A 24,485-nucleotide genomic window follows, 5' to 3' on the forward strand; every position below is an offset into this window, starting at 1 on the left:
AGCACAGGCTGGCACTCCTGCTGCATTTCGCCTCCGCTCCTCTCTGCTCAGCCTGCCAGCATCCCATCTCTGCCCCTTGTCCTCGGTTGATTTCTCCTGACGCCTCCGAGGAGATAGCAGCAATCAGAAGAGAACCTGTATGCGTCCCTTCCACTGACTCTCCCCACCCCCGTGTCTTGCTCTCTGCCACCTCCCTGATCGGTGGGATGCCTCCGCTTCTCCAGCTCTCCTTCTGCGCACCGCCTCCCATCTGCTCTCTCCTCCTCAAGGACTTAGCTCTGGCACTTCTTCCTTCTCTCTTCCTACATCGGCTGCTGAATCATTCCAGCACTTACTCTGATTTTCCCCGTAGTTCACTCTTCTTTCTCTCAGTCGCCTTTGCCTCACTGTCCTTTCTACTCCCCGCATCCCAGGTGGTGCAGTGCCTCCGGGCTCAATCCTTGGGCCTCTTCTCTCACCTTCTGTGGTCTCATCAGTCCCCAGGCGTTAAATACCATCTGATGCTAATGACTCCCTGATTAAAGGGCTCCTATCCCGCCTCTCCCCTAAATTCTAGGCTGGAAAAGCCAACTGCCAACTCAGGATCTGTACAGCTGTGCTTACAGGCAACTTTGGCTCAACACGGCAAAGCCTGAAGTCTTCACACTCATCTTCCCACCTTCCTGGCCGCTCATTCATCCCAGTGACGCCACCATTCATCTTGGGGCTTTGACCAAAACAAACACACAACCAAAAAATAAAATGCTGCTTGATTCCTCTCTTGCTCTCACACCTCACATCCAATTCTTCAATAACTCCGGTCAGCCCTGCCTTCACACTAGATCCCGGATCTGACTATTCCTTACCGTCTCACCCACTGCCGTCTGGTCCAGCTGCCTCGGCCGTGTTTGGAAGCTGCGGTGGCTTCCTCGCCCAGTCCCTGCCTTGCTGTCACCCTCCACACGGAGTATCACCTCCTTGCTCCAGACACCCTGCGGCTTCTCATCCTGTTGAGAACAGCGCCCTTCTCGCTGCTTGCTTGGCCTGAGTCACCCAGCGGTTTGCCCCCCCCACCCCCACCTCACCTCCTCCCACTCTTTCCTGGCCCCTCTGTCCAGCCCCAGCTGCTGCCCGCTGTTCCTTCTGAGGGCCCAGCACGCCCTGCCATGGCCTGGGGCTTCTCCTAAGCCCTCTGCCTACACCGTTCCTTTCTTCCTGGTGCCTTTTCAAAGGTGTCCATTTTTTAAGTTGTGCATTATTCTCTCTCTCCCTTTACCTGGCTTTGTTTTACTTATGACACACTTTCTTTTCTTTCTCTAACATGCAAGCCTGACATACACTTATCTGGCTTTTCTCTGCTGCATCCAGTGTGTCTAGACAGTGATTGGCACAGGACTCAGTAAATATTCGTTGGATGGATGGAGTACTAAGACAGCATCCTATCCCCTTGCTTTCTGGCTTGGATTCTTTTTAACTGTCTTCCAAACATTGTGGAGCCATCTAGCTTTCTATCTAAAAATTGAAATCAGCCACATCATGAAACCTTGAAGCGGCTCCCTAATCCTTCCAGCAGCATTTCCTAACATCAGTCACTAGAGCTTCAGTCACAAGTTTTGACATATCCATGTATCAGCTGTATTGCTTTTAACTGACTTTCTTTAAGTCAGCTCATTTTAAAAATGTATTTTAAAACACGCTTCTTAGGGATTTCCCTGGCGGTCCAGTGGTTAGGACTCAGCGCTTTCACTGCCAGGGCCCCGGGTTCAATCCCTGGTTGAGGAACTAAGATCCCAAAAGTCGTGCAGCACAGCAAAAAAAAAAAGACAAAAAGTAAAATACTCTTCTTATTATCAATGGAAAACCAGTATCGCTTGACACAAATGGAAACTACTATTAAAACTGCCTGTGCCACCACAAATTATCTTGCGTGCAGTATCTTGGAAAACTGAGCTTCAGGATTAAGTCCAAGCTCTTTAACAGGGCGGGTAAAATTCTTCTTGAAAGCCCATTGCCTCTCTGGCTTCATCACAGTTTCTTTTGTACTGAAAACTTTAAGGATATTTTATTTGCTGGGTTTATCTTGAACCAGACAGCTTTTTGAAAAGTGTTTTCCTCACTGATCAGTTAAAAGAAGTTCAAAAAGAAAGTATGTCACACTGTGAAAACAGTTTTGCTGAGAGGCAAACCTTGATGGCCGAATCTCCCCCTCCTTCCTGCCCGGGACCCTCTTAGCAGGAGCATTTTTGCTGCTACTTTTGCCAGTTTCCTCATTTGCACTTTTGTGAGACTAAATACCAAAATGCTGATCACAGCTGGAAACGGCAGTATAAAATCAAGGAGGAGCTGTTCTGTGGTCTCTTGCCCACGTGGGTGACTTCGGAAAGCGGTGGCAGCACTGTAGGGTGAGCAGGCTGTTTGAGTTTCTTTTTCACTTCTTGGTCTCCCTCGTATTCAGTCTTTTCTCAGATTGCCCTGTGCAGCATCAGTAACTACCTTGAGAGAATTTTGTATTCTACTCTAAAGAACAAGTGTGTTTTCTCAGAACCGTGGTAAGAAGGTTTACATTACGGTGTCTCTTTTTTTCAAATTTAACACTGGAAAAGCCCAAAGAAGTCTTTAAAAAAGACTCCATGAAAGTCAGATGGAGCTATGCCCTGAAACGGCTGATTTGGTTTGTGTAGATTAAAGGGTAAAAACATTACTGCTTTCTGGAGTTAGACAGTTGCGTTAGGTTGGCAATATTTTGTGCTTTGTACTGAGAGGACATATAGCAGAAAATCATCAGTGTGTTTGTAGAATAAACCTGTTTTAAAGTCTCTCTTCAGAAAACTTAGTACTTACAGCCTCATGGTGGAAAGCACTCAACCGAGATCAGAACCCTCTCCCTCTTTGCAAAGTTGACTTTTTTTTTTAATGAGTGTTTTTCTGATATATGTTTTCATTTCTTTTGGGTAAATATCTAGGATGATGATTGGCTTGGTCATATGGTAAGTATATGTTTACTTTTTAAAAAACTGCCAAGCTGTTCTGAAAGTGGCTCTTCTGTTTTTCAACCCTACCATCAATATATGAGAGTTTCAGTTGCTCCACAGCCTTATCAACACTTACTTTTGTCCACCTTTTAAATTTTAGCCATTTTAGTGGGTGTGTAATACGGCAGTTTAATTTGCATTTCCTAATTACTAATAATATTCAGCATCTTCCGATGTGCCTATTTGCTATTAGGATATCTTCTTTGACAACGGACTCTTCAAATCTTATGTGCTCTTTTCATTTTAATTTTTATTCATTTATTTACTTGTTTTTTTAAATTTTTACTGAAATAAAGCTGATTTAAAAGGTGTTAGTTTCATGTATACAGCAAAGTGGTTCAGTTATGCATATATACGTAAATACATATATTCTTTTTTTTACATTCTTTTCCATTATAGGTTATTACAAGATAGTGAGTATAGTTCCCTCCAAAGTTGGCTCTTTACAGTGGCTTATAGTGAAAGCTCCTTGGAGTTGACTAGCCCAGAAATGTTATTAATTTGATAAATCAAATTCTCGAGTCTATAAAACCTTTGCTTTAGTTTTCTCTTAATCTATACCACGTATCAGACATTTCCTATATGGTAGTAGGATGGAAAATAACAATATCTACTTTTGTAAATTAATGTTGACCAATGTAATTTTTCTAATTTTGATATTGAAAACTAGACTATGAAATATAGCTGGAAAAAACAGCATAGGATAAAAAAAAAAAGCAAACATGGTAACTTTGCTCCAGAGGATATACAAGGCTTAATCGTTAAACCACGCATTTCAGGTTAACCCAGGTATATGTGTACCTGTTCGGCAGTGGAGCAGGTGATTAAGAGCACTAAATCTGGAGCCACTAGGAGTGCTCACTGGTGTGTTGTGTAACCTCTCTGAGCCTCTGTTTCCTCTTTAAAAAATGAAGACGAGAATAGGACCTACATCCTTTAATTGCTGTAAGGATTAACTGAGTCGGTACATGTGAAGGGTTTTCAGCAGTGTCTGGCATTTACGTAAGCGTCAGCTACTGTTACTACAGAGACAAGGCAAACAGGGTAAGTGACTTGTTTTCCATTACTTGCTTTCTCTGTCTTGTACTCGAAAGGCATAAAGATACAGAAAAAGAGAAAAATCAAGTCTAAACCTCCGTAGGTTGCAGAACTGAGTTTCTTGTACGTAATAAATACGGGTGGAGGTGTCTGCATTAGCTGTTCAACTCACAGGCTGGGTTTGAATCGGTTCATCACTTGCAGCTGTATGTCCTTGGCTAAGTGACTTAAACCTCTGAGTCTGTTTGCTTACCTATAAAATGGGAAAAATAGTAGTACCTACCTCATAGCGCTTTTGTGAGAATAAATGAAATAATAATAGTGCCAGCCATATAATAAATCTGGAATGAATGTTAAGCTCTTTGTAATTATGAGTGCGTACTAACCATAATTCTTATTGATGGAACTCCTAGCTCTCCATTTTTTGATTAGCCATGGGCTGTCTCTTTAATGAAAACAGTGGCAGAGCTCTGTAAAATAAGGTAATTGTTCACATGCAAATATGAGTTGGCTATTTTTATCATAAGTATATCTTCAGGACTCAGACTTTGGTTTCAGAAAGTTTATTAACAAATGTGCATTCGTAAAATGCACATTTTTAGAAAAATGTCTTGAAATTACAATGTGAAAAATATCAAAATATTTAGAGTTCTAGAATGAGCTGCTGACTTCGAGATTCACAAATTTATTCTCTCATTCCTCATTTATTCTGCTCCTGTTGAACCTAAGCCCAGGATGTAAAGATGAATAGGACTGCGTGTCTGCTACCATCAGGAAGTTCACAGTACAGCTGGGAGTCAGTCAGTGGCTGTAGGACCACAAGTGGACTATGGGATCACCGTGGGCTGGTGCGGGGTTCCGGGGGCCTGCCAGACAGGGAAGACTGCCCAGAGGAAGGTTATCAGGCACGCTTGCAGTCACACGGCAGTAAGCCTGTGGAATTCCAGGCACCTGTCTTGTGAGTATGTACTGATCTTGAAAAAGATCCCACACGGCTGTTGAAACCCCAGGAGCAGTAGTTGCAGTGAAACTAGAAGAGAGACAGTGGAGGGAGCAAAGGGAGGGAGGATTCTTCACGGATCAGTGACTTAACAATCTTTAAAGAGATTACAGTGAGGTTTAATGTGACAGGTAATAGGACCTTATCAATCTCTTAATTTCGATTGACAGTTCTTTGAATAAATTTGAACTGTGACTAGCTGAAATCTTTTGTTTGATCACGTTGACAGTTAAAAGAATTATTATGCTTCCCCCACCCCCTTTTTGTTACAGAAGTTATCAAATGTGTACAAAATAGAGTATAATGAAAGTCCGTGTCCCCATCACCCAGCCTCAACGCTCAACACATGGCCCATCTGTTTCACCACCATCCCTGCCTGTTCCTCCCTCACTGCATCGTTTTAAAGCAAAGTCCCTATGTGGTATAATTTCATCCATTAATATCTCAATGTGTACCTCTAAAAAATAAGATAACCACAAAACCATTATTATATCTAAAATAATAATTTTATTTCCTTAATGCCATTAAGATAGAAAGATGTTGTTAGGTTTTTTTAGATTAATAAGTGAAATAGGTGTTAAGTCATGTTATATCTCTCTAATACCTGGTTTACCAATTTCTAGTTTACTAAGAGTATACTTTTTTTTTAAGAGTATACTTTTGAATTACTTTTTATTTTCATATTGTCTGGTATTCAGTTCACAAACTGCCTTAGTTCACATTCAAATGTTATTATTTTATCAGAAACGTTAACCCTGTTTAAGCGGAAAGTTACAAAAATCCGTGCGCATAGTTGGCTTACGTAAAGCACTCCCAGAAAGAACAGAGTAATAACTTTAGAAAGTCAGGTGTTTACTCCGCAAACAGAATCGGCATGTCTTGGGGATCTGCTGGAAGAAGGAATTTAAAAAAAAAATTTTATCTGCCAGTGAGTACCCTGGTTTAGAAGGTGGAGTTTCTGGTGCTTGCCCAGAAGGGAGGCAGCGGGCAGGTGCAAAAATAGGGCATTGTTATGGTAGTGAGTTCATTGTCCTTACACAAGCTGACGAAATAACAATACATTTGCACAGAGTTCCTCTGCTTCATCCTTCTTTTGTTCTCTTGGGCAGCAAGGTTAGGCTAATGAGCAGGACTCTTTCTGCTATTTTTATAATAATTTTTCAAAAGTAGGCTATAAATGTCACACAGAATTCCAGGAGTGCCCCATTTGCTATTTCAAGTTGCTGTAATGTGCTACACTATGAAATATAGCTAATAAACATGTTTGTCCATGTTAACAGAAAAGTAGTAACAACTCTTTCCACCTTAAAAAAAATTTTATTAACCTCTATTACTACAAATGTGTAGAATCGATTTTTTTAATTAAGAGAAAGGGATATCTTGGTGTATCCAAAATTAAAATGTGGTGTACTCAGTGTATTCAGTACATCAAATAAAAAGGTGAGACAGCCAAAGAAAGCATTCCATACATCACAATATAGTTTTGAATAGAGCTGGTTTTTGCAGAAAAGTGATTTAAATCCTAGTTTCATTGTCTTTATTGGAAACTATGAAGTTCATTCTTATGGGAGTGTCTCTTGGCAGGGTGTGAGGCGTGCTGTTTTTCTTTTGGCTTCTGCATCAACTTCAGTTTTCAGTTTATTCTATAAGGTTATTGTTAGTAAATCAGGAATTGATTTAGTCAGTCTCTAAGCCAGAGTAGGTCAGTACTAAAATATGTTTTGATGAAAGTATGGAAAGAGTATATAGCCATATGTGTTTTATTTTTAGATTTTTTTAATTACAAAATTAATTATTTGAATGTAAATTACCTATATGTTCAAGTACATCTTATGGAAAGTGAAAGCAGACTCTTCGGAGATGATATAGCCGATTTGGCTTTCTGTTTCTGATTAACTATTAAAACATCAAAGTAAAACCAGATGGGCCAGTTGCATATTGGTACCTGTGAAAGTTGTCCAAGTAAAAATAAGGTTTTTAAAAAAATTTTCTGCTATAATCAGTGTTTGCTGATTCAACAAAGATTTGTGCCTGTTTCTTTGTTAAGCATTGGGAATTCGAAGTTGAAAAGATTCTTACTTTCAAGGAGCTGATAGTCTAGTAGGAAGAGATAGAAAAATAGTAAGACAGTGTATACAAGTGTATTTGGAACAGAAAGGAATCCCAAAGTTGTCTCAGGGCTGTTGGGAAAGGTACTTGGAAGACTCTGGGTTAACGGTCATTTTATTCTTAGACCTTAACAAAAGTAAATAATAGGATTCACTTGTTGATCGACCACTGTGTGCCAGGCCTTCTGCTGGTAGTAGGTATACATGTATATAATATGTACACGTTCATGTAATAGGTGTATGCACATATGTGTATGTACATACACAGTATACACGCACATGTACAGACACATACATGAGGAACAGGGGAGGTGCCCTCATGGAGGTCGATCCAGCAGGAAGAGTTAGGCAGTTTACAAGCAATGACTCATTATCACAGGGACAAAATTTAGACTGGGGAAGGGGGTGGCAAGGGCAGGGACTACCCGAGGTAGTGACTGTTTGAGACAGAAAAATGAGAGGGAGAAAACCAGTATGAAAAAGGGGCAGGGGGAGAAATTTCTAGCGGCGGTAAAGAAATTGGCAGGTGTGAAACAACTGAAAGGCAGCCTGTGTGGCCAGATGGTGGCGAGGCTGGAGCCGCCGCAGAAGCCAGACCCAGAAGGCCTTACGGAGAATTAGAAAGAGTTTGGATTTCATTTGTACTGCAGGGAAGGCCGACAAAGGGTTTTGAGTAGCGGGGTGTGTGTGGGGGGGTAACATCTGATCCATAATTTGGAAAGATGACTCTTACTGGGTATGTGGGAAAATGAGTGTTGTTTTCTGGCTAGGTATGTGGAAAACGGACAGTAGGAAGGGTTGAGTAGGAGCAGAGGCCAGATAGGGAACGGGACTGGGATGGGGACAAGTGAAAATGGATCCCAGGGGTATTTTGGAAGCAGAATTAACAAAATTTGGAGTAATTAGATATTGGAGAGAGTGGTCAGCTTTGTCCTCTTCTCAGAAATGTAAAGATTAAAATATGTCCATTGGAATTGGCAACATGTGAACCGTTGGCGACCATGAGAAGAGCAGCTTCAGTAGAGTGAAGGGGGCATAAGCCATGTTGTACACGTTGTTAATTCTCACAGCAGCCGTAGTGTCCTTGTCCCTGTTGTATGAATTTGAGAGAGTTTAAAATAACTTTCCAGAATTACCCAGCTAGAGACTTGTGAAGCAGACATTTGAACATTGTCTTCTTGACCCCAGAGGCTGTGCTCTGTGTACTGCGTTAGGCTGCTTCGTAGACAGATGGTGCTCGTAGAGGACGCCCTGTGTTCCCTCTCCTGTGATTTTTTTTTTTTTTTTGCGGTACGCGGGCCTCTCACCGCTGTGGCCTCTCCCGTTGCGGAGCACAGGCTCCGGACACGCAGGCTCAGCGGCCATGGCTCATGGGCCAAGCCGCTCCGCGCCATGTGGTATCTTCCCGGACCGGGGCACGAACCCGCGTCCCCTGCATCGGCAGGCGGACTCTCAACCACTGCGCCACCAGGGAAGCCCTCTCCTGTGATTTTGATTTGGGCGTCTCCACTGACTCATGATGTTGAGCAGCTTTTCACGTGTTTATTAGCCGTTCATGTATCTTCTTTGGTTAAATGACTACCGAAATATTTTGCCCATTTCTTAATTAGGTTGTCTTATTGAGTTGCAAGAGTTCTGTATTTTGGATACAAGCTCTTTATCAGATGTGTGATTTGCCAATTTTCTCTTCCAGTTTGTGGTTGTTCATTTTCTCATTTGTACATTTTGAAGCACAAAAGTTTTTAATTTTGGTGAAATCCATTTTGTCAAAAACTTTTTTAATGAATTGTGCTTTTGTCATATCCAGGAACTCTTTGCCTAATTCAAGGCCATGGAGACTTTCTCCTTTTCTCTTCCAGAAGTTTTATCATAAGGGTGGGTTTCACTTAATTGTGGAGATCATGGAATCCTTCTGTGAGGAAGTGGAACTTAAGCTGAGATCTGGAAGCTGAGTAGGAGCTAAAAGGGGAGGGAAGAGATTATGTCCAGAGGAAACAGCACGTGCAAAGCTCAAGGCTAGTGGGATTATGTCAAGTTTGAAGAGGTAGAAGGAAGGAGACCATTCGAGCTGGGGGCAGTGAGTGCAGGTGGTGGTACATGATGAGACTGGAGAGGTGACAGGATCATTTAGGCCATGTGAAGCAGTCCTTCTAAGAGCACTGGAGTTCGGGAGGGTTTTATTAGGCAGGGCGTGACATGACCAGGTTTGCTATGCAGATGAGTCACTCTGGCTACTATGCAGACATGGATTGGAAGAGGGCCGGTGTGGATCTGGATTGACCAGCTAGGAGGCTGTTGACCAGCTAGGAGGCTGTTGACCAGTTAGTGAGAGATAATGGAAGCTTAGGCCCAAGGGAAATGTGAAAATTAGGACGATTAGGGACATTTGAGGGCTTACCTGCCTTGAATTCTGCATGGTCAAGCTTCCAACCTGGAGGTTATAATAAGAGTGAATAAGCCAGTGTCTGTGGCTTCCAGTCTGTTCCCTAGCAGACACCTCTGTTTGGTTCTGTTCATTGGATTTTCTTTACCAAAAGGAGATGGTCCTAACAGCCCACACACAGCAATTGAGTTTAAACATCTTCACTGCTTTCATCCTACTTCACAAGACTTAGGAAAAAAATTAAAAGCAAGTTTGTTACTTATTCATACATCCACTTCATTAAAAAAAAAAAAGTAAGTACTTATTTTATGCTACACACATAGAAGAGCAAGTCCCTTTGTTGTAGAAAAGTGGCTTATAATCTAGGGTCAGATAGTCTCGGATGGACCCCCCTACTGTTAATTCAGGAAGTTATCAGGGGAAATGTAACTGAGTCTGATGAATATGAGAGAACAGTGACAGTGCCACAGACTGTGAGATGTAACCCACTAATTCAACAAAAGATGATTGTGAGACATTTTCAAGCACCACAGTATCAACTTCAACTCTGAGCTTTTATTTTAGTTCTGAAATATGAAATGTGGAAGAATCTTTTCTACGATTTTCCCAGAGTATCCTTTAATTGACTCAGTGAATTAATAGTAGCAAATTACGATTTCTCAAAGGGATTACAAAAAATCGAATTCATTTTATCTTTCAAAATACAACAGAAAGGGCTTCCCTGGTGGTGCAGTGGTTGAGAGTCCGCCTGCCGATGCAGGGGACACGGGTTCGTGCCCCGGTCCGGGAAGATCCCACATGGCGCAGAGCGGCTTGGCCCGTGAGCCATGGCCGCTGAGCCTGCGCGTCCGGAGCCTGTGCTCAGCAACGGGAGAGGCCACAACAGTGAGAGGCCCGCGTACCGCAAAAACAAAACAAAACAAAACAGAAAGTACTGGGATTTCTAGACTAATGGTAAGAAGTATCTTGCTCAGAAAACTAAAACATGTATTTTTCATAGTGCTTTCCATTCTGTCTGTGAAATTGATACCTGGGAACATATTTCCTCTTCTACAATTTTCTGAAGTATACAGAGAATCGAAGGTTTCTCTTGACTTCGGGTATAGAGAAAGGTAATGAAATGCTGATATAAAGGAAGAATGACAACATGCTATTGAAATCCCTTTGCAGGAACATTTTAGCTGCTTACTGTCATAAGTGGTAAATGTAGGACCTTTTTGACCATCAAAATTAAGAGATTCTAGGAAACGGGAAAATATTTCATCTCTCGTGTGCGTACCCATGATCATAAATGGAAGGAATTAGGCTTAGGATAGGTAAGGGTAAAAAAAGAAAAAGACATAAGAAATTCACTGTCAGATTCTGGGGCTTTTTCTAAGGGACCCACCTATGTGTTTTTTTTTTTTTTTTTTAAATAAACAGCTTTTTTTTTTTTAGATGTTGGGGGTAGGAGTTTTAGTAATTTATTTATTTATTTTTGCTGTGTTGGGTCTTCGTTTCAGTGCGAGGGCTTTCTCTAGTTGTGGCAAGCGGGGGCCACTCTTCATCGCGGTGTGCGGGCCTCTCACTATCATGGCCTCTCCCGTTGCTGAGCACAAGCTCCAGACGCGCAGGCTCAGTAGTTGTGGCTCACGGGCCTAGCTGCTCCGCGGCATGTGGGATCCTCCCAGACCAGGGCTCGAACCCGTGTCCCCTGCATTAGCAGTCAGATTCTCAACCACTGCGCCACCAGGGAAGCCCCCACCTATGTTTTTATCAGCAAATTTAAGAACTGGCAAAGCTGCCTGAGCCAAAAAGGCAGAGCTACCTGTTGCCAAGAGCATTGTCATTAATTGCCTTGACCATGGAGAATAAGAAGTTCCTCTGCATACAAGGGAAGGTAGATAGAGGACAGTGAAAGGCCTGAACAATTTGTGCCAAAATGCTTATCAGATCACTTCTGTCTCTGGAGTACTGTGTGGTTCTGTCTTACCTGAATTTAAAACAGAACATACATCATCTTACATAATATGAAGTTTGTGTCTTTAAGGGTTTAAAAATCTTGTATCTTTATCTAGGACCTTAGTTTATATGCTCACATATTCAAAGGACATGGAAACATAGGGCTGTTTCCCTGATATGTTACAAACCATCTCATACAGTCGACTCAACTTGTTTTACTATAGTTTTAGGCAGACTTTTTCATAAGATGGCAAGCGTTTGGGTTTTTTGTTTGTTTTCTGTTTTTCTCTCCTGCTCGTGATCTTACACGAAAACACAAAGTGATAAAATGAAAATAATTCTGTTTGGCTTAAACTCTTTTCCTGGGTGGGTGTTTCTTGAATGCTGTGCCTTCTTACTCCTACCCTGTAATTAGTCATCGATTTGCTATTTTCACAATCATTCTTCAGTTCCTATTTTGTGCCTAGAACAGGGAAAGACCACACAAAGTTGCCTAAGAAAACAACTTATTTCTCTGTATTGGATTGGTGGGCAAGCCTTCATTCTAAGGAATATTGACATTTTGTGGAGAGTTCATGGAAAGGACGCTGTCATGTCACATCCCAGTTTCAAAACACCATGGGTCTGGTTTTAGGAGTGGTAGCTCAACTTATAGACTTTCCTTGCAACAAAGTAGGCTTCTTATCTATCTTGCTCCTGTTTTAAGTACATATCATTGAGTACATATAAGGGATTTCCCATAATCTCGTGCGTGTATTGAACCCTTCATTGAAAGGATAAATGTCCTAACAGGTTGTATGCTTCTGGATAAACTCAATACTCCTTCAGTTTCTCTGCCTACTTTCAGTTGTCAACCCCAAGGAAAAGTTCATTGCATTGTTTTGTAAATATGAATTTTGGGAAGTGATTCAGAGGCTATATTTTGTTGATCATTTGGGAGTGGCGTTATGTTTGGAAGGCCATTTTTAATGCTTTACAGGTTTCTTGGCCAACTTTTCCGTAGTCCTTGGGTAATGGCATGTTTGTATTAAAGTGCATCTTGTTAAGCTCAGGTGTTTTTGAGTGTGTACTACACTGATTTTATGGACCAATTTGACATTGTCCACTGCCAGCCCCTGAAAGCCAGTTGCAGCCACGTCCTGCTCCCACTGTTAGCCTTGGCGATGGTACATGTTTGTTCTCAGCGCATGCAATGGCGTGCCAGTGTTCCCCTTCAGCTGCGCTGCTGTTTCCTGAGCTGCTGTGTCTGTCTGTCTTCTGCATGACTGCATCTTGAACACCTGGCCTGCTGTGACTGCCTCCTGCACCTCTGCAGTCGAGCAGCCGGCGGGAAGCCTGCTACCACCCACCTGTACATGGTTGCCCCTGCTCCTGGATGTGTGGTATCGACTGTGCAGCCCCCATGCCAGGGTGGCCACCAGGTCATTCACCAGACTCTCGCTGAGCACGTGGCAGGCGCTGAGGCTGCCGGGCTGAAAGTGTAGGGGAGGAAACCTCTCTCCTCCGCCTCTTAGGTTTAGTGCCTGTGCCCTGAGCATTAAATTGACAAAAGACAGACTTTTTATTCGAGGGCAATATTTTAATTTTTGTGTACACACGGAGGCCTTCATAGAAAAAAAGCGAAGACCCAGAGCAGCCGCTAGACCCGGGGGTTTATATAGCATTTTAACAAGGGTGATAAGTTGTGAAGATATAACTAGACAAGGAGGGAGAGTTCAGGCTTCCAGGGGTGGTAGACTGTGGGAAGGTGAGTATATGGGGACCTAATGGGAGAAGGGGGTCACTGAGTGACGTTTGTTACACAGACTCAGGCTGCTGCCTTCTCTGTTGATGCATCGTCTCCTCTGCCTGGTAGGGGAGAGGGAGACAACGTTACAAACGTAAATTTATATTTCCTTCACAAAGGGAAATTTATACCCTGCTTTCAGATAGAGAGGGGAAGGCCAAAGAGCTGTTCCCATTTCTGCTGTTTCTATATTGCCTTCAGCTCAAAATAATCCTCAGACCAAAGTGGCATATTTTGGGGTGGCATATCCCGATCCCTTTAAAAGACATCATGTCTGCCCTCGAGGAATCTAGTGTCTGGTGGAGGAACAGAGGGTGAGCGTGTGGCAGCAGTGACACTTACCTGTTACAGTGGGAGGGTGGCGGAGAGAGAGCCGAAAGCTCCCTGCTGTTTGTCAGAGGGGGCAGCGTTGAGCTGAGACCCGGAGGACGAGCAGAGGTTGGCCGAGTGCAGGCCTCTGGGCCAAGGGCAGCGCAGTCACAGTCAAGGGCAGGGGAGAGCGCGGGGCTTATTTGGAGCCCTAGGATGTCGGCTGTAAGTCATGTGTAACTGGGAAAGCGGTTTCTCAGCGATACCTCCTGAATAGTGGTCTAGTTTCCAGGCTGTTCTTGCAAAAGTCCTCACTGTCCATAATGTAGTTAAAGAGCCAGGAGAAAACAGGAAGAGCAGAGGGTAAAATAATCTCTGAACACCATCTTGAATCAGGAATAGTGTGTCTTTGACATTTCATACTTGTCTTTTTCACTTTCTGGTCCCTCTTTCTGCTGGGCCTTAATTACCCTCATGGCCAAAAGTCCCTACTGAGGCCTCCACCACAGCTGCCCTCTCCCCCTTTCTTCAAAATCGTCTACCTTTCTACCCATTTCTCCCCATATCTAGCATCTATATCTATTTTGAATGTTGCAGTTTTCTAAAAGCTCCCAAATAGAGTATTCTCGATTTGCTTAAAAGAGAAATGTAAAATCTGAAAATCTCTAATGATGAAATTTCAGGAAGTAGTTCACAGGGAAGTGAGGAATTCGGTCTACTCCAGAGGCTGCCCCATGTGTTGATGTGTTGCTCTCCCGCCGGTCCCTTCTTCATGTAACTTCTTCCTCTGCTTCTGGACTCAGGGATCTCCTCAGGGACCATCTCCTGCCATCCCTGCTGGCTAGTACCACCAGCCTGTCTGGGAAGCACAGAATCCATGTCTCATGCCCACCCTGTTAGCTGGCAGTGAGGGACTTATGGTAGGAGGAGGGAGGGGACCAAGGCAGCCATTCATAGTACTAATTTATTCATAAGTCACGCATTCATAAGCTTCCAGCAGCTTGTAATTGAAAGTGATAAATCCCCATTTCTAAAATATTTTCTGGAAATAATGTGGTATGATCGGCTTTCAAGCATGTTGAGATTTGACTGTCACTGAACCTTCTAGAAGCAGAATGTTTCCAACCTGTGGCATGAGGACATTTATAGCGAGAGGCTCTTGCATCCAGAAGCATGTTGAGCTATGGGTTCTGTGTGATAAATACAGTTGAAATATATGCAGTATTCTCTTGCAAATGTGTGTAAATGTTGTGCAGAATAAAATTCAAAGTCATTTTTAAAAGTGTACGGAACTCAATAGATTTCTGTTGTCATGTATTTTCTCAGTAAATTGTCAGTAAAAGTACACCCACTCTTAAACGTGAAAAGGTTTGAGACCATTGTTCTAGACTGCAATTTTTGGACTACTTAATTTGAAATCAAGGCAGCATAAGTAAAAACGTTTCCGAAGGTAATTGTTTTGAGTATTATTGAGTGTTCTTCAGTGATATTTAAAGTCTAAAGAAATCTAACATCTGAACCATTCTATCGGCATAGAGAATCATTATGCTAATGTGTGATCTTAAGCTGAACATAATTTTGATCTCACAGCATCCCACTGGTGGAGTGTGGGAAGCTGCCTGTGTAATCAGGGGGTTCTCTCCCCTGTGGACAGGACACTTCCTGAGGGGGACTTGGGATTGGCCCACAGGAGCTGGCTCCCGGTGGTGTGACTTGCCCAGTCATGGGGCAGAGCCCCTGCCCAAAAACTTCCTCTCTTAGCTTTGTTCCTTGAGCTTTAAAGGCCTTTGGATTCTACCGTGTCCTTTTGAAATGCAGATGTCCTTTCAGGGGGATACTAAACCTAAAAACACAGCATCTTGGCTCTGAATTGCTGGAAGGATCTTGTCCTCTAAAAACTTTTCACAGACTTTAGTCAACAGCTAGCTGAGTAAAAAGGCTGGTGGGAAAGATAACACAAGCTAATGAGGGCAGGAAAACTAGCTCCAGGAGAGGAGGCCAGGTAGCCACGGAGATCCCAGGGAGCAGGGGGGGCGCCGCCCGGGGACCGCCACCTCCTCCTCTCGTGGTGCCCACGCCAGCTGCGTCTTGTGGATCTCCAGATTCAGATCCCCCTTAAAAAGAAGAATATCATTTGTTCAGATAGAAATGCTCAAATTGTAGACCTGCAGATGGCATTCCTTCAACACCTTCTTTAGGGTCACACATAAAATAGAAAGTGGTGTTATCTCTGATTGCATTTTATTTTTGATGTGACTCAAGAAAGCAACCAAAGCTTAGGTTTATTTCCCCATACTGATAGTGAGACTCATCTCAGGGGGCAGCTGTCAGAATTGGCCCACATTTGTCAAATTGTTGCTTGTTCCTGGATGAGGAAGATACAGAAATATAAATTTTATATAGTTAATGAAAATTTAAATTTAGTATCTATATCTGTAATGTTTTACTCATGACTTAAAAAAACCGTAGGCTTCAATACCAGGCCCAGTCACCACCACCAAGTTTGGTTTTGTTTTAATTAACATTGTCTCATTTTCAGATGTCCTGAGACCTTATTGTCTTCTTTCTCTTTTTGCCCCCTCCTCCAAACTTCCTTAGACAGGCATCTGAGTCTAGTTTTCGGAGATTTCTCAAAATTTTCTTATAATATAGCAGCCAGTGTACATCACTGTTATCATAGATATGAGAACTGTTACTTGAGAAAATTCCAGTGACACTACTTTTGTACTGAAATTCAAATGTTAGGAGCAAGGGAGTGATTTTGGTTTTTGTGTTCTTTAGTTTTCTGTTTGCAAAAAAGTCATTCCTTCCTTACAAGTGTTAGAAGTGGGAAGAACTTGTTTTCTTTTGTTGTGAAAGTTTAGAATTTCGGAATAGAAAATACTGATGTGAAACCTAGGTGTGATCCATGAACAGATTCTGTTTAACAGCTGGGAATCCAGAGCAGGTTAAGGTTCTCACATGTTTAATTATGTGATTACTTCTGCTGCATAATGAGCATATACCAGGTTTTCAAGGTTGAGAAGTTTGTTTAAACGTTTTATTTGCCATTTAAACCATTGTTATTTGCTGTTTAGTCTGTCCAAGATTACCAATTTTCAAAGCAGTAGAATGTATTATAAAATTTTTTAATACTTCAGAAAGGTCTTTAAAATCTCTTAATGTCTTAGGTTATCATTGTGATTAACTGCTTATATTAATGAAGCTCAAAAATGTTGATTGATGGAAATTTCTGGTTGTAAAAGTTCCAGGTAACACTGTATTGCTATAAAGTAGTCTATTTTAAATCATGAACAAATAAGCTATAAGGAGTTAATAGGCATGTAGTAAATATGCTTATTAAATGTATTGAATAAATTAAATTTGTGAATGATATTACATAAGAATAAGTGAATAAAGAAGTACATTCATACACTGAACTTTTTTTTTTTTTTTTTTTTTGCGGTACGCGGGCCTCTCACTGTTGTGGCCTCTCCCATTGCGGAGCACAGGCTCCGGACCCGCAGGCTCAGCGGCCGTGGCTCACGGGCCCAGCCGCTCCGCGGCATGTGGGATCCTCCCGGACCGGGGCACGAACCCGTGTCCCCTGAATTGGCAGGCGGACTCTCAACCACTGCGCCACCAGGGAAGCCCATATACACTGAACATTTTAACAGAAGGAATTTTTTTTATATAACCACCCAAAACAATAAAGTATTAGTTGGATATGTCAAAATACATATTTATTATGATTATTGGGGAATGAAAATATATTTTGTGTGTTTATAGAACCTTATGCTTATTTGAATTTTTAATTCTAAAGCTATATAACATTACAAAAAATGTATACCATTGAGGGCCAACTACCATCCACAGTCTCACTGTATTAATGAAACTAATTTTTCAGGAGTGCTTTACCAACCCTTTTTCGTGTGATAAGTTACACATATTTTGTCTTTTTATTCTTCTTTTACTTAATATCTTACGTCTTCACCATGTTTGTTGTTGGCTACATGATGGCTCATCAAGTGGCCGAGTTATTTAATACAGAAATGAGCTTCCTTAGGTAGGTAGTAGCTCTTTTATTCTTTTGGATTATGTCCTTAGCGTGTATCTTCAGATGCGGTATCACTAGGTGAAAGTATGTTAGAGATTTTTAAAATCAGATTGCTTTCTAAGAGTCTTTTTAACAATTTATGCAAACGTTAGTAATGAAAGTATCTCACCTCACTCTTGTTAGCATTGTTTTTATATTGGCCAATATGTAACTGGACAAAAATGGTACTTCAGTTTTAATAACATATAGGGCTGAACAATTTTTGGCTTCTGTGAACTGTTTTTTCTATTGAAAAGATTTTATTGGTGTCGATTTTTTTTCCTTTTTCTTTTTTTTATTTACTGTGGTAAAAATAATGATCTTTTGCTACTTGTGGCAATTCTTTTTCCTCAATCTGTTGTTTCCCTTTTTATTATATTTCTTTTAATATCCAAGAGTGTTTACTGTTCATGTTACACAGTATCTGTTGATCCTTGATAATTTCTTCTATAGTGTGTAAGACCCCTTATTAGTAACTTTAAAGGTTTAATTTGGTTTTCTTTTTCCATATATCATTTTTGGTTTTCAGTTATTTAATTTATCCTGTATGCCTCTAAATTGATTTTATAAATGGCCAACTAGATTTCACAGTGCCACTTATTACAGATTTCTTTACTTTCTCCTTTGTTTCTGATATATCCTTTATTATATTTGTTTAGCATATGATTTGTTTATATTTGTTTAGCATATGATCACATCTCTTTTAGGGATTTTCCACTTCAATGATCCACCCATCTCTTTTTGTTTTACGTAATGTTGGTGGTTTTTAAAAATTATTTATTTATCTTGTCTGCGCTGGATCTTTGTTGCTGTGTGCGGGTTCTTCAGTTGCGGCATGCAGAATCTTTTTTTTTTTTACCTGTGGCATGTGGAATCTTTAGTTGCGGCATGCATAATCTTTAGTTGCGGCATGCATAATCTTTAGTTGCAGCATGCATAATCTTTAGTTGCAGCATCCGTGTGAGATCTAGTTCCCTGACCAGGGATTGAACCCAGGCCCCCTGCATTGGGAGTGCGGAGGCTTAGCTACTGGACCACCAGGGAAGTCACTCCATAATGTTTAAATTGTTGTTTTGTGAAGTGTTTTAATATGTGGTGGGGCTAGGCTTCTCCTCACCTCTCACCACCTTTTAAAAAAATACATGATCAAGTTTTGATTTCAGAATTACTACGAAAAATCCATTAGATAGCTTTTGATTCTTAACAATTTCATTTCCTGTGTTAATTTCTATAACATGTATAATTTTTAAATCAGATTATTCATTTCATTGATGCTTCAGAATGTGTTATAGCATGTATTGGGGCATGATAGTTAGTACAGGGGAGGAAAAAATGTTTTCCTCGATCCTCTTAGGGTCCTTGGCTAGGTCTGACAATTAAAATGACAGAGATTAACAGGAGAAAAGTGTACAGATTTATTTAATGTTAACTTTTACGTTAACACGGGGGCCTTCATAAGGAAATGAAGACCCAAAGAAAGAGTTAAGCTTGAGTGTTTTAAGCCAGGTTTGAGGAAGAGCGGATGTTCATGGAGAAATGTCATTAGGACAAAGGCCCTGAGGTAAGGGTAGTGAACTGGAGGAGACTTAGCCAGGCCAGCATGTTGCACTCTTCTCTGTGTCCCTCCGTCTTGGGGATAAGGATGCTCCTGTCTTCTGGGTACAGGGAGGGCACCTTCCACAGGAGGGTCTTAGGACCTGCTTCAGGGGAGAAGAGCAAGGGGCAGGTCAGAGTGAGCTTCCTGCTTCTGCCATTTCCTCAAACTCCTTCAGCTGAAAATATCAATATGCCAAGTCCAGGACCCCATCACCAGTCACTTATTTTCACATCTCTTCTGCCTCCGTCGGCATACCTTCTTTGCCATATATCTAACTCTGGGTATATGTATTTTTTTCTTCTCTTAATTTTTATTTGACAGAGTTTGTCTATTAGTTTTAAATACAAATGTAATTTTATATTGATTACATTAATGTAAACCCCTCCACGTTGTCTCTGCAAATGGTGAGGATGAGGACCTCCCCCTTGGCTGCATCTGGGTTCAGGACAAAGAACAGATGGTCACATTTTTGTCTCCTGCTGTATGAAGCCCCCAGGCCATGAGCCAGGGACTGGTAAGGGATTCCACAGAATGGGATCCAGCGCTTTTCTGATCCTGAAGTTACTTGTCTCTCATCAGTGAAGATGACTACACGTCCTGCTTGTTTATGATTATACGCTTTGGCGGCTGCTGGAGCGTTTCCTTGTTAGATGATCTTGTAAATATTTTAAAGAGAGTTTAGGAGAGGACGTTTCTGTCATTTCCATGAATTGTGCCAACTTCCCCATCTTATATTTATTCTTTTCCATTATATAAATATTTGTACAAAGTAAAAATTTGACTGAAGTGGATGCGCAGAAACAGTTCATTAAGAGCTGTGGTTCTCAAAGTCTGGTCCTTGGACAACAGCATCAGCATCACCCTGGAATTGGGTAGAAATGTGAATCCTCTGACCCTGCCAGTTACTGAATTGGTAGCTCTGGGCATGGGGTCCAGTGATCCAGCAACCTCTGTGTCACCAGCCCTCGAATTGATTTTGATGACACTAAGGACCTGCTATCTCCATAACCCCTTTGAATGAACTCCGTAAGAGTTGATCTTCATACTGAGACACAAGCAGCTGGTTTGTACTTCTTTTTCTAGAGTGTTTAATGTACTAACAATAACAACGACAACAAACTTTGGAGTTTGGAAGGATTCCTGCAGCAATCTAAACCCTTCCCATTTTCCCCCCAAATTTTGTTGTTAAGTAGATCAGTACTCTAAATAAAATTAAGGAAAATGTCAGGACTTTAAAATTCTAGGAAATTGGGCTAAATATTCATAACACAGAGCTTCTAGCCTGGAGTTTTTTAAATCTTACAAGAAAAAATTGGAAACCATCCAAAGAATGGGATAACATGGCATACGCTTGATATCTAACACAGCAATTTCACATACTGTTTCTGTAAAACGTATCCTTTGTAACATATCATGGACTAGCCCTTTCCAGTGGAGTTGAACCACCCCTTTAAACTGACATCTTACCCATCTAGGTCTTTGTCGACCCCGGCAAGAAGTACAGCCATCGTGACGCTACCTAGACTCACTTCAGGCCACAGGCCCTCCAGTCCGACCCCCGCCATGACGTTGGAACAGGTTCATAACTCGTGAAGCCTCTGGCCACAGTTTGAATGCACTTCTCACTTACCCATTAATCTTAAGCTTTTTGTTCTCAGCATTCTTTAAGCAGTAAAATGACCAGGAAGATAAATGCAAACGTACCCTCAGTGTTTTGTTAATAGTTGAATCTGATTTTCTTGAAAAGTTACTGTCAAATTCAAAAGGTCCTAAATCCTTTACTGCTAATCTGATTTTCATTTTATCTTACCAAAAAAAAAAAGAAAAAAAGACAGGATTCAGGAGACCTCTTCCTGCCCCAGTCAAAGGAAGTAAAAATAGAATTAGAGCATTTAAGAGCTGGATGTGACTTTCTTATGGATATCATCCAACCCCACCCCCACCCCCGCTTCCTAACTGATGGGAAACTGGCGGCGTGGCGAGGTGAGTGGTGTGGCTCAGAGACCAGCAGCCTCATCAGGGGCTTCTAAGCTGCCTTGCTCCTCCCGCAGAAGATAAGGTACAGTTGAGCATTTCTGTCTTATTGCTTTGGGCAAACCTTGTACATGTCGTGTTTCTGCAGTGTCTATTTTGCTAGTACTCTAGATAGTGGTCATTTCCTTCAGGGTAATTGATAGAAATTTAAGTGTTCCAAAAGTTTAGATACTAGAATAGTGTTTGTTTCCTGTGACATGGGTTTAGGAAACAGCTGTTCCAGTAGCTACTCTAAATGAACTTTGTAGAGTCTCCTTAGGAGTTGCCATGAGTTGTTGTCTAAAGGAGTTATTTATTCTGTATGTCTGCAAAACCTGCCATTATTCTAAACTACTACATTTTAGGTAAGAAGTATCCTTTATTAGTTGCATGTAGGAGCAGTAAGTACCTTTTGGCGTTTGATAAGTGTGTGTGCGTGCATGCGTCCGTGTGTGTTGGAGGGGGCTGAAGAGGAGCTCTGTAAAGAGCCATTTAACTTTCTGTTAAAACATGTCTTGACTTTAACATGCACAGAATTGTTTTTTTCCAAAGACCAATTCTGAGGAATTAAGGAAAGGGCTCTATAATACTTTCAAATACTCATAGAAATAATGTATGGTATAAAATAATTGTAAACCTGTCTTGGAAACTAATTGTTGATGAAGGCTAGACAGAAAACTTTTAAAAACTGTAGAAACATAGGGCACAGAAGTTGGTATTTTAAATGAATGTTTAAAACCTACAATTCTAGGGCAGTATTAATTAAAGGTCTTTTTTTTTTTTTTGTCCTCCCTGAAACAATTTGCATTCATTTTTTAAGGCGGGGCAGGAGGTTGGGGAGACTTTAAAAATGGTTGAGTGTGCCTTATTTTGAAAACTAATTTGAGATAGGAATAAAAGGTGACTGTTAAATGGTAAAAATACAGAGTAGGTGGGTTTTAAAAATGGAAGGAAATCTTGTATATTTTGTCACTAACAAGTCCTCCGTTCCTGTATAGAATTTTTCTAAAATTAAATATATTTTCCTATTTAAATCATAGCAATTATTGGAAATATTTAAGAGGAAGTTAAAACTTGTTTCTAACAGACACATACTCTGGGGAAAAGGAGGAGGGAAGGAAACAGATTCTGTATCACAGTTATTAAGTAGGTCTCACCAAATGCTGGTGAGGAAGGATGTGGAAGAATGAGGTCCCCCATACACTGGTGACAGGGGCCACTCCGGAAAAGAGTTTGGCAGTTCCTTTCAAAACCAAAAAATGCACTTACCATATGACCCAGCAATTGCATTCTTGGGCATTTATCTCAAATAAATGATTTATTTTCATCCAGAAGCTGGTACACAAATGTTCATAGCAACTTTACTCACAGTATCCAAAAATTGGAAGCGACCCAGGTGTCCTTCAGTGGGTGACTAGTCAAACTAACTGTGGTCCCTCCACACCGTGGACACAACTCAGCAACAAAAAGAAACAAATTATCAATATGAGCAACTGCTAAGATGAACCTCAAGAATATGCCAAGTGAAAAATGCCAATCTCAGAAGGATATATATATACCACATGATTTCATTTAGGTAGCATTTGTGTAATAACATGATCACAGATTTGGACTTAGGGAGGGGTAAGAGTGGACGAAGGGGGAGGGGATGGTTACCAGAGGGCAACCGGAGGAGCCTTGTGGTAACAGTAATGTTGAACATCCTGATTGCGGTTGTTACACAAGCCTGCGTGTGTGATGAGCCTGGAGAGAGCTCCCCCGTCCTGTACACACACACACACACACGAGTGCATGCATGACTGGGGAAATCTGAATAAGCTCTGTGGAGTGTACCGGTATCTGTTTTTTTGGTTTTGATATTGTACCGTAACTGGATAGGATGTTAGCACTGGGGAGACTCGGGATGGGTGTGTGGGAACATGGGTTCGTGTCCCGGTCCGGGAAGGTCCCATATGCCGCAGAGCGGCTGGGCCCGTGAGCCATGGCCGCTGAGCCTGCGCGTCCGGAGACTGTGCTCCGCAACGGGAGAGGCCACAGCAGTGAGAGGCCCACACACCGCAAAAAAAAAAAAACAACAGCAACTCTTCCATTGGTACAAAAAGAGAAAAAAAAAGACTGAATATTGCAATTTCATATGGTTCAAGGAGAAAATAATGTACACCAGATGCTGATGAGCGTACATCAGAATGTTAGTTGTGCTCCTCCGCTTATGGTGATTTCAGAGGGATTTTCACCTTACTATTTGTGCCTTTTTTTTTTTTTTAATTTATTTTTGGCTGCATAGGGTCTTCATTGCTGCGCGCGGGCTTTCCCTAGTTGCAGCGAGCGGGGGCTATTCTTAGTTGCGGTGCACGGGCTTCTCATTGTGGTGGCTTCTCTTGTTGCGGAGCACAGGCTCTAGGCGCGCAGGCTTCGGTAGTTGTGGCACGTGGGCTCAGTAGTTGTAGCTCGCAGGCTTGAGTAGAGGCTCAGTAGCTGTGGCGCACAGGCTTAGTTGCTCCACGACGGCATGTGGGATCTTCCTGGGCCAGGGCTCCAACCCGTGTCCCCCGCATTGGCAGGTGGATTCTTAACCACTGAGCCACCAGGGAAGTCCATGTGCTTTTTTATGATTAAAATTTTTTCCACAATGTACATGCATTGTTCATGCATCAAAAAAAACCTTTTAAATAAATGGCAAATAATTAGAAGCATAAGAAAAATAATGGGTCCTATTTTTAAAATTCTGTCACAATGACTGAATTGTGTAGTAATTTAGTGATCATGTAGTTTGACAGCCTGTTGGCAGTTAAATTTTTGTCAAAAAACAGTTTAGGAAGGTACGTGTTTACCTACTTGTATTTAGAAATTTGTTTAGGAATTTACAGAGATTTCACATTTCTTCCTTGATCATATCATATGCATTTTAGTATCACAAAATTTGTATTCTCGATATAAAAACATCTAAATTGTAAATATTTAAATGATAGATTTAAAATCTATTCTTAGTTTTGATTATTTATCTTGAATGAAAAATGTTCTCAATCTTTAATATTATGTAGAGATTACCAGAATTTTTCATAACTCATATTTAATTAAATTTTATTGTTTTCTCTTCTAACATTTTTGGATTAAAGATACTCTCAGTAAGTCCTTTTACGGACAGGTTTGTCCTGGTTTTCCTCACATCATCCGCTTCTTTCTTCCCAGCAGCTCCAGGCTTTTTCAGTCATTCACACCTCACT

General features: G+C 41.4%; 1 protein-coding gene across 1 annotated transcript in view; it reads left to right on the forward strand.

Moving 5' to 3' along the window:
• The window catches only part of DTNBP1 (dystrobrevin binding protein 1), a 115,284-nt gene that overhangs the window by 79,862 nt on the left and 10,937 nt on the right, over positions 1-24,485 (forward strand). The gene's annotated exons all lie outside the window — the stretch shown is intronic.

This window comes from Leucopleurus acutus, assembly GCF_964270905.1.
Source record: "Leucopleurus acutus genome assembly, chromosome: 10".
Classification (NCBI taxonomy): Eukaryota; Metazoa; Chordata; class Mammalia; order Artiodactyla; family Delphinidae; genus Leucopleurus; species Leucopleurus acutus.